The sequence below is a fragment of the Malaclemys terrapin genome, chromosome 6 (genome assembly GCF_027887155.1).
Source record: "Malaclemys terrapin pileata isolate rMalTer1 chromosome 6, rMalTer1.hap1, whole genome shotgun sequence".
Taxonomy (NCBI): domain Eukaryota; kingdom Metazoa; phylum Chordata; order Testudines; family Emydidae; genus Malaclemys; species Malaclemys terrapin.
The window spans coordinates 23,045,647-23,057,287 of record NC_071510.1 but is presented as its reverse complement, the minus strand read 5'-3'; the positions used below and the strand labels follow the sequence as shown (position 1 = coordinate 23,057,287).

General features: G+C 48.8%; 1 long non-coding RNA gene across 1 annotated transcript; it reads left to right on the top strand.

The window, feature by feature from the left end:
- The first annotated feature begins 4,539 nt into the window (after positions 1 to 4,539).
- LOC128839873 (uncharacterized) lies at positions 4,540 to 10,663 on the top strand. The gene is made up of 2 exons (XR_008445541.1): positions 4,540 to 5,348; positions 8,970 to 10,663. It is a non-coding gene; the product is annotated as an uncharacterized LOC128839873 (long non-coding RNA).
- Positions 10,664 to 11,641: the final 978 nt, after the last annotated feature.

Here is an 11,641-nt window from a genome sequence, read left to right as displayed (position 1 = left end):
ATGGCAGAGAGCCAGACCATAAAAGAAAAAAAGTTGGATGTGGATGCAGTCCTTTCACAGGATGAAATCATGAGTGCTTGCTGCAGTCCTACACCCACACAGCCACAAAAGTCCAACTAAATAGCAGTTGTGCAAGATGACTCTATGGGGTTTGGACATGATCGAAACAGGCAACCTTTTCTACATTCCAATTATTCTAGATCTACCCAAAGGGTGGAAAGAAATGCCCCAGTGTTTTGCTAGTGCCAGACACTTTTCTCAAAGGGCCAACTGCTAGAAATAAGACTTTCTTCCAGTAAGTACGAAAAGAAAAACACATGGGGAAAACAAGATCAATATTAGTAATGCAATTTGAGTAGCCTGTTAAACTTCGCAAAGATTATGCAACAGTTTTAGGACCCGATTCACAGCCTTTTAGTTGGTGAGTAATATAACAGGAGCATGGCCAACAGACCATCCACTTTATGAAAAAAAGGGGGAAAATAAGTGCCAAAAATCAAAACCTTAAGCACAAAAATACAGCATCTAAATATGGACAATTTGATTCTGATGTCTTGCCAGCTTTATGTTGGTGGAAGAGCTGGTCTACAAATGGTTAGGGTTGCCAACCCTCCTGGTTTCGCCGGGAATCTCCCGGAATCAGGCCCCATCTCCTGGAGGCTACTGAAGCCAAACTGGGAGATTTTAGGCTCCCTACCTGCCCTGGCCCTGCACTGCTCCTGGAAGCGGCCGGCAAGTCCCTGCGGCTCCTGGGGTGGGACAGGGAGTCTCCATCCGTGCCCTGAGTGCCGACTCCGCAGCTCCCATTGGCTGGGAACTGCAGCCAATGGAAGCTGCGGGGGCAGCACTTGTGGGTGCGGGCAGCATGTGGAGCCCTCCCACAAGGGGCCACAGGGACGTGCCGGCTGCTTCCAAGAGCAGTGCAGGGCCAGGGCAGGCAGGGGGCCTGCCTTAGCCCCGCTGTGCTGCCGCCCAAAGTAAGTGCATCCCGGCCAAATCCCACACCCTTCACCCCCTCCTGCCCCCCAACCTGCTGTCCCAGCCCTGAGCCCCCTCCCAGAGCCAGCACCCCAAACTCCCTCACACATCCCCTGCCCCAGCCCTGAGGCCCCTCCAGCACCCAAACTCCCTCCCAGAGCCTGCACCCTTCATCCCCTCCCACACCCCAATCCCTTGCCCCCCCAGCCCTGAGCCCCCTCCAACACCCAAACTCCCTCCCAGACCTTACACTCCACACTCCCTCCTGCACTGCAATCTCCTGCCCCAGGCTCAGCTTGGAGCCCCTTCCCCTACTCCAAACCCCTCGGCCCCAGCCCAGAACCTGCACCCCCTCCCACACCCGAACCTCCTGCCCCAGCCCGGTGAAAGTGAATGAGGATGGGGGAGAGTGAGCAACGGAGGGAGGGGGGATGGAGTGAGTGGGGCAGGGCCTCAGAGGAGAGGCAGGGTGGGGGCAGGAAGTACGGCAAGGGTGTTTGGGTTTGTGTGATTAGACAGTTGGCAACCCTACAAATGGTAGAAATCTGGAACAGTGATCTCATAAAATTTCTACCAGCTTGGTTTCCAGCTCACTCGGTCCTGGAAAACAGGCCTCTTTAGATTTTGGCTCTCGCTTAGAACCAAAATGCTAAGTGTGGGTTTGGCTCTGAGTTTTGAGTCTAATCCCAATGGATTTTAAGGAGTGCAGATTAAATATTGCCTAACTCCTAATTCAATGCAGAAATACAAATTAGGCTGTGACAATGAAGTGTTGATATCAAAAGTTCCTCTGAGACATTTCTTCAATGTAATGTTTTTTTCAAAGTGGTGAAGATAATAACTACATTTGGCTTTAGGGACTGTTTTACAGCAGTTTCCTGAAACAGACAAAGTCTGACACAGCAAATCTATCAATGCATTATTTTTCTTGGAACGTGCAGTTCTGAGGAGCAGTTTTTTCTAAGAACTAATATCCATTGTTATCATGCTTCTTTTCTTGTTCACATAGGATACTACAGTTGTACTATATAGGCTATAGCATACTCATTTTTAGTCCTATCTGCTGCTTACAATACTTCCAAACTGTCATTAACTAGTTTGATTTCTTGCTGAGCAATAAAGCTCTTCTTTTCTTGCATTGTATGCCATTCAAAACTGTAGTCTGTCCTCACTTTAAAGCATTTGGGCACGTCTCTAAGGTGCCACAAGTACTCCTGATCTTTTTACTTATGGCTTCATTTACACCTATTTAACCTCCTCAACTTCTGAGGTGTTGGCTGGGTACAACTGAGGGCAGAATCTGGCCTTGTACAACTAATAAGTTTTGAAAAGATTACTGATGACTGTATTGATTTGGCCTGCACAATGTGATCATGTCTATACTGTACTAGAATCTTCCAATTCCAAGAATACTTCCTTCTTCAAAATACACAGGAAAAAAATGTGAAAGATAATGCCCAGGGCCTTTCTAATGCTGCCCAGATGCTTGTGTATTTCTCTGAGTTCTAAATGCTATACTGAATGTTATTTCAATTGTTTTCTACTTATTGTGAGCCAGATTGTGCTTGATCCATACATAGACCACAGACATGAAGGGGAAGAATCCTGAACAAGGGAGTTCTTGTATTAATTTTGATGGAGTGTTAAAGGTGTTAGCATGACCCTGTTATTGTTTAACATTAAGCTGTTTTAAACAAGTTTTGGGGTTTAGTATACAGCAGTGGTTCCCAAACTTTAACAACCCGCGAACCCCTTTCATGAAAATATCAAATCTCATGAACCCCCTCCTAAAAATGAATATTTCCAGGGATTTTCTCTCTTACCTGAGCATAAATGATAGAAGCAGTGATCTTGGAAATCATTTGGTTTTTTTTATGACACGTTTATTGCACGCTATTTATTACATTATTATTTATCATTGCAGTATTAATTTTATTACATTATGAAAATGGCAACACTCTTCCAAAGTATGTATTTAAGAAGCCAACTCAAATAAAGAGTTCCTCCCACAAGCATTCGGGTCATGAGCAGTCCAGGCAAACCAAACATGACTATAACACAGCTTAAACTTGTTTTTCATAATAATTTTAAAAACAACACTAGCAATCTATTTAATTTTAGAAACAGCAAAAAATATCCACCTCCCTTTCCATTTCTCATAAGGAGTCTTGAAGTTTAAATCTCCTCATTGTGATGGATGCACTTGCTTTGATTTGCATAGCTCTTGGAAGTCTGGAACCACTGAAGAAAGAGTCTCAGGTCTGGTTTAGCACTGAGTCTGTTTCTGTATTTGGTACTGGTACGAGTAAAATGCTTTCTCGCATAAGTATGTTGTTGAAAACGGTAACAAAATGATAGTAGCTTTTTCTGCCAGCATGGGATACTCAGCCAAAAGTTGATCAGTGACAGACTTCTGAAACTCCTTTTCAGTTCATAATCACCAGAGATCTCAATCAATTTCTCTTTTTCCTCAGTGCTCAATATCTGCGTTGAGAAAGTGGTATCATCAAAGGGGTTTTGAATCCAGTCAGTATCGCTTGACAGAGCTGGAAAGTATTCCCTGAACGTTGTGTAAAGTCCTTTTAGTTGTGCAGTTATATAGGTTTTAGTGCATTGATCCAACCAAAGTTTATGTTCTGCCAGGAAGTCATGAAGAGTAATGAAACACTCAGTTTGATTGTTTTCCAAACACTTTTCCCAGAACTGAGACTTCTTTATCATGGATTCAACTTGGTCTTGCACGCTGAAAACTGTTATATTGAGGCCTTGGAGATAAATTTAGGTCATTAATCTTCGAGAAAATGTCTGCTAAATGAGCTAGGCTCTGGAGCAAGACATGATTTTCCATACAGATGGCAAGGTGGAAAGGGTGGCTGTTGAAAAAAACAAGGATTTCTGTTTTAAGCTCAAACAAGCGCATAAGGATTTTGCCACGTGAGAGACATCTAACTTCGGTATGTGTAAGGGGACTGTTGCCCCCTTACTAACACTCAGTGGGGGTGTTTGGTTGCTAGCTCCCAGCACTAAAAGGGGAAGGGTCGATGGCAAATCAGGAGCCTGAGACTGACAGTCCCCAGGAACAATGGGGAGAGGCCAATGATCCAGATCAGCCTGACTGACAGGGCGGGCAGGTTAATCAGCATGACAGGAGGCCAGGGGGTCCCGTCCTCCGTGTGAACTGGAATTGCCTGGGTCAGACAGAGTGGGGCCGAGCTAAGGAGAGAGCAGGGGCCTGAGCTAAGCTGCTGGGAGCAGAGCTGCAGCCCCAAAGCCAGAGCACAGCCCAGAGAGCAGAGCTGCCCTGGGAGGAGAGCTGCAGCAACCGGAGCCAGAGGGGCTAGACAAGCAGCCAGGAAGCAGGTCAGAGCTGGGAGCAGAGTCACAGAAGCAGCCTGCAGAGCAGACCTGTCCTCGGGGCAGAGCTGCAGCAACCGGAGCCAGAGGGGCTAGACAAGCAGCCCAGGGAGCTGGAGGCAGAGCAGCAGCAGCAGCTGTGCTGAGGCCGAGTGGAGCCGGAGCTGGAGCTGGGGTTGGAGCAGTCAGGGGCTGGGTGCGGTGAGCAGCTGGGGAGAGTGAGAGAGACCCTGAGCAGTGGGCCCAGCACAGGGAGACACCTCAGCCAAGAGGCTCTGCAGGCCAGACTTGGAGGGGATCATAACCCCGACCGGGCAGGGGCGACGCTGGGAAGAAGTGTTAGGCCCAAAAACCGAAAAACATGCTTATCTCGGCTTCTGCTTGTTATCCCAGTAAAGATGCTTATCTCAGTTCTCACTGTCGTTTCCCATGCATGAAGCTGCACGTATACAGGATGTATAGAAGATATATGGAAAAGGGGAGGGGGTTGGACGGACCTTGGGAAAGGAATGTGAAGGACGGGAAGCTAAACAGATGTATCCTGATTACTACTAGAACTGAATTTAAACAATGCATAGGTTAGCAGAATTTAGACATGCTAAGTTGTTTGTCTCTCTGTATAAAAGAAGCCCAGTTGTGCTTGTAAGGTGTGTTCCTCCCTCTGGCATGAGTCGAGGGGGACACCCGCTCAGCTGACTGACCAATAAAGAACTTGAAGCCGTCTTCTAGACTCCCGTGCCTCCTTGGGGTAATTGGGCAGCTCCAGGGGGAAACGAGCCCATTTGGCTAACAATGGCGACTCCGCCAGGACTTCTCTCCCTGTAGAGGGCACTGACCGACGGCCGAGGGCGATTCCGAGGAGTGGCCACCTCGAGCTGTTGCTTTGCTCGGGCCTCGGATCGTCACAATCGGCTAGGGCGGCTGCGTCCTCTCTGAAGAGAACTCTGAAGGACACGGAAGCAAGACGGCTTCAGAAGGAGGGGAAGTCTGACTGCCGGACGCAGCCACTTCGGGCGGTAAGTGCGTTTACCTCCTGGGTTTGAGGAATAACGCCCCCGAGGTGTGGGTTGGACAGTGGAAATCCCCTAGGCAGCCTGTATACGGGAAGGTATGTTAACATTATTGTAGCTTTGTAAATGTCTTGTGGTTGTGTTTTTGGTTAAAGGGTAAGCAAATAACAGCCAATGAGTAACGTAACTAACTCCACAAGTCCATGGGCCGTTTTTAACAGTTATTGGGACTTGGAGCAACCTCAGGGATTACTCTTGTTTACAGGAGGGGTAATCTTGTTTCTCCTCTTAATGGTGTGTTGGAAACCGAGATTGTAACTGATTAAAGGATCTGTGTGAAAGATGAATGAGTGCTGCTGACAGGTCTGAGGCTTAAGCTGACTTCAGCAGCCCCAAGACTCCTGCGAGGGGAAACCCGGTGACCAGGATATCTTGATTGCAAGGGGGGTCAGCCGAACCTCGTGACCCAGTGGATATCTGAGTTAGAACTAGATCTATACCTCTTCCCCTCTTGATATCTCTGTCTCGGAAAACTCTGGGTAAAGCTTAATGGGGTCCGGACAAAGCACCTTCTCCTGGACACCCCTGGGATGTATGTTGGATAACTGGAAGGCGTTTAGACGCCAGGCTAATTATGGAATTGTATTATGTAAAGACAAGCTTGTAAAATTCTGTACTCTTGAATGGATGACATTCGGGGTGGAATGGCCCGAGGGAGGGACGCTCAAACCAGGGGTTGTACAAGCAGTACATAGCATTGTGACCTGGGATGGGCATTGGGACCAATATCCCTATATAGATATTTGGCAGGACCTTGTGGCCAATCATCCCCCATGGTTGCAAAAATGTAGATCACAAACTATTAAAACCTTAATGGCCCGTGCCCCTGTTAGGAAACCCTGTTTCCCTGTTAAGAAATCTTGTCTGCGGGCTGTGATTCCCTCTGCCCCTAATCCTATGCCCCCTCCCCCTTTGTATCCCGGCCTCCTGGCTCCGGTATCCTCAATTGAAATCCCCACCCCCTCCTCTGAGGATAATGGCTCAACTGAAAGGGGTGAGCCAAGCGACCAGGACTTTTCCAAACGGGAGCCTCCTCCGATCTCTCTGAGCTCCCCGGTGTCTAACCACACCAGGTCCACTGCAGGAAACTGTAGCCCCTGAGGGTAATCTCACTATGGTATATGTTCCCTTTACCACTAGTGATCTATATAATTGGAAGCAACAGAATCCCCCGTTCTCGGAAGAAAGGGGCCCACGTTTTAGCCATGGCCCAAAGGAAAGGATATGAAGAAAGGGGGGACAAAGTTAAGGGACGGCCAGGGCCTCCGGGGAAGGGGCGTGGCCCCTGCCTGGGTCGAAATCAGTGCGCTATCTGTAGGAAAGAGGGGCACTGGAAGAATGAATGCCCCCGGTGACAGGCCATGGGAAAGGAACGTAAAGATAAAACCCCGTCCCTTCCCATCCTCTACAACAGTACAGGACGTTCAGGGGAGGAGTCTTCCCCATAGGGGGGTCGGGGGACCCAGCGGCCCCTCCTGACAGCACAAGCTGCCACCCTGGATCCCACGGTAAAAATTAAAGTGGAGGGCCGCCCAATTGAAGCCCTTATTGATACTGGGGCCACTCTTAGTTTGCTCCCCCTTAATAAGGCTCCCCGAGATAGAGCTCGGGGACGTGCCATAGTCCAGGGGATAGAGGGACAAACTACAGCTTTGGGAAAAAAACTTTGCCTCTCCTAGTAAAAATAGGGGACCGTCAAATTTCCCATCAGTTTGTTTGCAGTCCCTCCTGCCCCATAGCGCTGCTCGGACGAGATATCCTCACTAAATTACAGGCGGAGATCTCATTCGATAACGGGACAATGGAAGTCAGAATCCCTAAGCAACAAGCCTCTAATTACCAGATGGCTCTCATAAATGCTAGAGATCATTCCCTGGAATGTAAGGGAAGTGATGGAAGCCAGCTGCGGGGGTGTGTGTGGGGGTAAATCCCAAGGTCTGGGTGGAGGAAGGAGGCGTGGCCCGAGCCAGGAATGCTACACCAGTGCATATTTCCCTTAAGGAGGGAAGCAGCCCAGTCCGAATTCGACAATACCCCCTTAAGCTAACCACTCGGATCGGGTTAAAACCCCTGATTCAAAAGTTCTTGCAGTGCGGGTGGTTAAAGGAAGACACGTCCCCATACAATACTCCAATAATGGGGGTGCCTAAGCCTAATGGGCAGTATCGGTTGGTCCAGGACCTAAGACAAATTAACAAGTTAATAGCAGAGACTGTTTGCCTTTGAGTGGGAGGACCCAGATACCCACTACAAAGCTCAATACCTTTGGACCGTTGTCCCACAAGGACTTACCTGTGCACCCGAGATTTTTGGCAGCCAGTTAAAAAGGGACCTCGCCCCATTCCTGGCTAAACACCCTTCATGTAACATAGTTCAGTACTGCGATGATCTGCTCTTGAGTACTGAACAGAGACAGTCTGCAAGGAGCAAACTGTAGAGCTCCTCAATCCCCTTGGGGTACAGGGATATAAAGTATCAAAGGAAAAAGCTCAGTTGGTTAAGCAGCGGGTCACCTTCCTTGGATACCACCTCTGCCAAGGGAGTCGCAGTTTGGGTAAAGAAAGAATCCAGGTTATACTTAACAGCCCTCAACCCCGGAACCCCCAAGAATTAAGGGCTTTTCTGGGACTGACTGGCTTCTGTCGACTCTGGATCCCTGACTATGGGGGAAAAGCCAGACCACTATATGAGTCTTTGACTAAAGAAGGTCTGCTCCACTGGAAATGGACCAGGGAAATGGAAAAAGCATTTCGAGAGCTTAAAGAAGCCTTGGTTCAGCCTCCCGCTCTAGCCCTCCCAGATTCCTGGAAGCCATTCACCCTATACGTTCATGAAAGAGGAGGGGCGGCAGCTGGAGTCCTGTGCCAAAGGTCAGGACCAACCTGGCGACCCATTGGATACTATTCAAAGGTCTTGGACCCTGTCACCAAGGGGTGGCCTGCCTGCTTATGGGCCGTTGCAGCAACCGCTCTTCTTGTACAGGAGGCTGAAAAGTTGACCCTGGGGGGGGACACTGAGGTTGTGGTTCCCCACGGGGTGCCTCAAATACTGGGGACAGACGCTGGGGAAAAGCATCTAAATCCCAGTCGACATACCAGATATGAGGTAGGGCCCTTGCTAGCCCCTAACTTAACCTTTAGGACAGTTAGCTCCCTCAACCTAGCTACCCTATTGCCTGACCCTTGGGTTTCCTATGAGACCAGCCCCACTCATGACTGTATTGAAGTCTTGCAACAGGTGTCCCAGGCACTCGGTATACAATGGAAGTTGCATACACCCTGGAGGCCGCAAAGCTTGGGTCAGGTGGAAAGAATGAATAGAACTCTCAAGGATACCCTCACTAAACTATGCACAGAGTCTAGTTTAAAGTGGCTTGATGCGTTACCACTCGCCCTTACCCGCATTCGAAGGGCCCCACGTAAGGGTCTTAAGCTTTCACCATTTGAACTGGTCTTTGGGTTCCCTCCCCGAATCCTTATCCCGGGGTTCCGGGAGGATGTAAACTGGGAAATGGGGAAGGACTCCTTATGGAAACAGGTCTCTGGGTTGCAATCTGTTTTGTTACAGCTGCATCGACGCGGTGCCTTTTCAGGCCCTTCCCTTGGACCAGCCCGTGTACCCGTTCCAGATCGGTGATCAGGTCCTCGTCAAGAAGTGGAAGCGTGACCCCCTTACACCACGGTGGGACAGCCCGCACACTGTCTTGCTCATCAGCCAAGCTGCAGTCAAAGTTCTTGGGAGTGACAAATGGACACACCATACGCGGGTAAAGCGATTTCTGAACCCTAACCCGGAGACTGAACTAGCGGAAGAGGACACCAGCCCTCTGCCCGCCCCGGCTCCGGACGCCCGGGGTGGCACAGGTGAAGACTCCACCTGGGAGTATCAGTACTTGGATGGACTAAAGGGACTGTTTAGAAAAAGATAATGAAATTATTGTTAATATCTTTGTTTATGTGCTTCCACCACTATTATGGTTGGGAAAATAGGTTTTTACAGCTGGGGGGAGACAATAGCAAAATCCATTAACCTCAGTAACTGTTGGGTATGCGGAGGCCCAGGGGAATTAAATGAATGGCCTTGGGTAGCCCAGCCGGTACAGCCCAAATGGTGGCTCAGCAATTTGAGTATAGTCCACGATGGAACGGGGGTTTGGACTGAGGATAGTAGCCCCTGGCGACTGTATTCTTCTGGAATGGGTATTCTCTGCCTTAATCGGACAAGGCGGGAGGGAGTGTACTTGGGAGAAAGCAAGTGTGATTGGACTCTATCCCCAGGGTTTGATTGCTGGGACCCTTATTGTCATCTGTATGACTGTTCTAAATATCAGGGGCAAGGGAGCCCATTTACAACTTGAATCGGATAATTAGGCTGCAAGCCATTTTAGAAATAATAACTAATCAGACGGCTGCAGCTCTTGATCTTTTGGCCGATCAGTTCACTCAGATGAGGAATGTGCTCTACCAGCACCATCTAGTTCTTGATTATTTGCTGGCAAAAGAAGGGGGAATCTGTGCAAAATTAAACTAATCTAATTGCTGTTTACAAATAGATGATAATGGAAAGGCGGTAAAACAGCTAACAAAAGAAATGAGGAAGCTAGCCCATGTCCCGGTCCAAACATGGGGTGGGTGGAATATGGACTGGTTCACGTCCTGGTTACCGCAACTGGGATGGCTCCGAGAAGGCCTTCTTCAATTTGTACTCTTTATTACAACCCTATTAACCCTAGCTTGCTTTGCTCCCTGTGTAGTTGCATTAGTCCGACGAATGGCTAGTCAAATTATACACCAACAAATGATGGCCCTATACCAGCCGGTGAAGGCTGAGGATTGGGGGCCATAAGGCTCTCAAAATGCTTTTTAGGGGGGAATCTTGTTAGGCCCAAAAACCGAAAAACATGCTTATCTCGGCTTCTGCTTGTTATCCCAGTAAACATGCTTATCTCAGTTCTCACTGTCGTTTCCCATGCATGAAGCTGCACGTATACAGGATGTATAGAAGATATATGGAAAAGGGGAGGGGGTTGGACGGACCCTGGGAAAGGAATGTGAAGGACGGGAAGCTAAACAGATGTATCCTGATTACTACTAGAACTGAATTTAAACAATGCATAGGTTAGCAGAATTTAGACATGCTAAGTTGTTTGTCTCTCTGTATAAAAGAAGCCCAGTTGTGCTTGTAAGGTGTGTTCCTCCCTCTGGCATGAGTCGAGGGGGACACCCGCTCAGCTGACTGATCAATAAAGAACTTGAAGCCGTCTTCTAGACTCCCGTGCCTCCTTGGGGTAATTGGGCAGCTCCAGGGGGAAACGAGCCCATTTGGCTAACAGAAGGGTCCTGCCACCTAGAGTCTGAGAGCGTGTGGCCACCGCCAGAGCAAGTGTCCGACCCGCAGCGTCTCTGCAGCACAGCCAGGGCCTGAGAAGGAGCCTGGGACCTACAAGGAACAGAGTGAACTGCCCTGACGTTCCAGAGACACTGTTTGTGATGTTCCCTGCCACAGAGCAGGGTGACGTATTTTCCTTTAACCTTTCCCATTTTTCCTTATTCTTTTTTAAAATTAATTGTTAATTAAACAACTTGTATTTGCTTTAAATTGTATGAAGCGATCCGTGGGTCAGGGAGGTGCCCAGTGCAAAGAGAGTACCCCGGAGTGGGGACACCCTAGCCCCTGTCCTGGGTGAACACAGCAGGGTTGGGGGTCGAGCCCCCCAGGAATCCTGGGCCCAGCCTTGTCGGGGTTTACGAGGACTCTGCCAGACAGGAGAGTGGAAGGGGAGTCCTCAAGGGCAGGGAGGCCTCTGGGTAAAGGAAGTGGGAGTGAGGACTCAGATCCTTTCGCCAGCCCACTTCACCGGGGTAGTGCAGAAGCCAGGAAAGTTCCCCACAATAGTGGGACCATTCCCCCGCTTACATATGGGACAATAGACAGTTGTTTACACTACCCATTTCTTCATAAAGTACATGAAATATTCTGGAATTTGTTGGCCATGATTTTATGAAATTCACCATTTTCACTGCATTGTCCAGCACTTCCTTCAGTCCCTCAGGCATGCGTTTTGCTGCGAGGGCTTGCCTATGGGTACTGCAATGAGTCCAAGAGACCTTTTTTGTTCGAGCTACAAATCCAGTATACTTCCCCATCATTGATGTGGCCCCATCAGTGCAAATGCCTGACAGGCAATGAGGCAATCTATTTCTTTTTCTTGCGTGGAGGAAAATGGCCTAAGGCCTAAA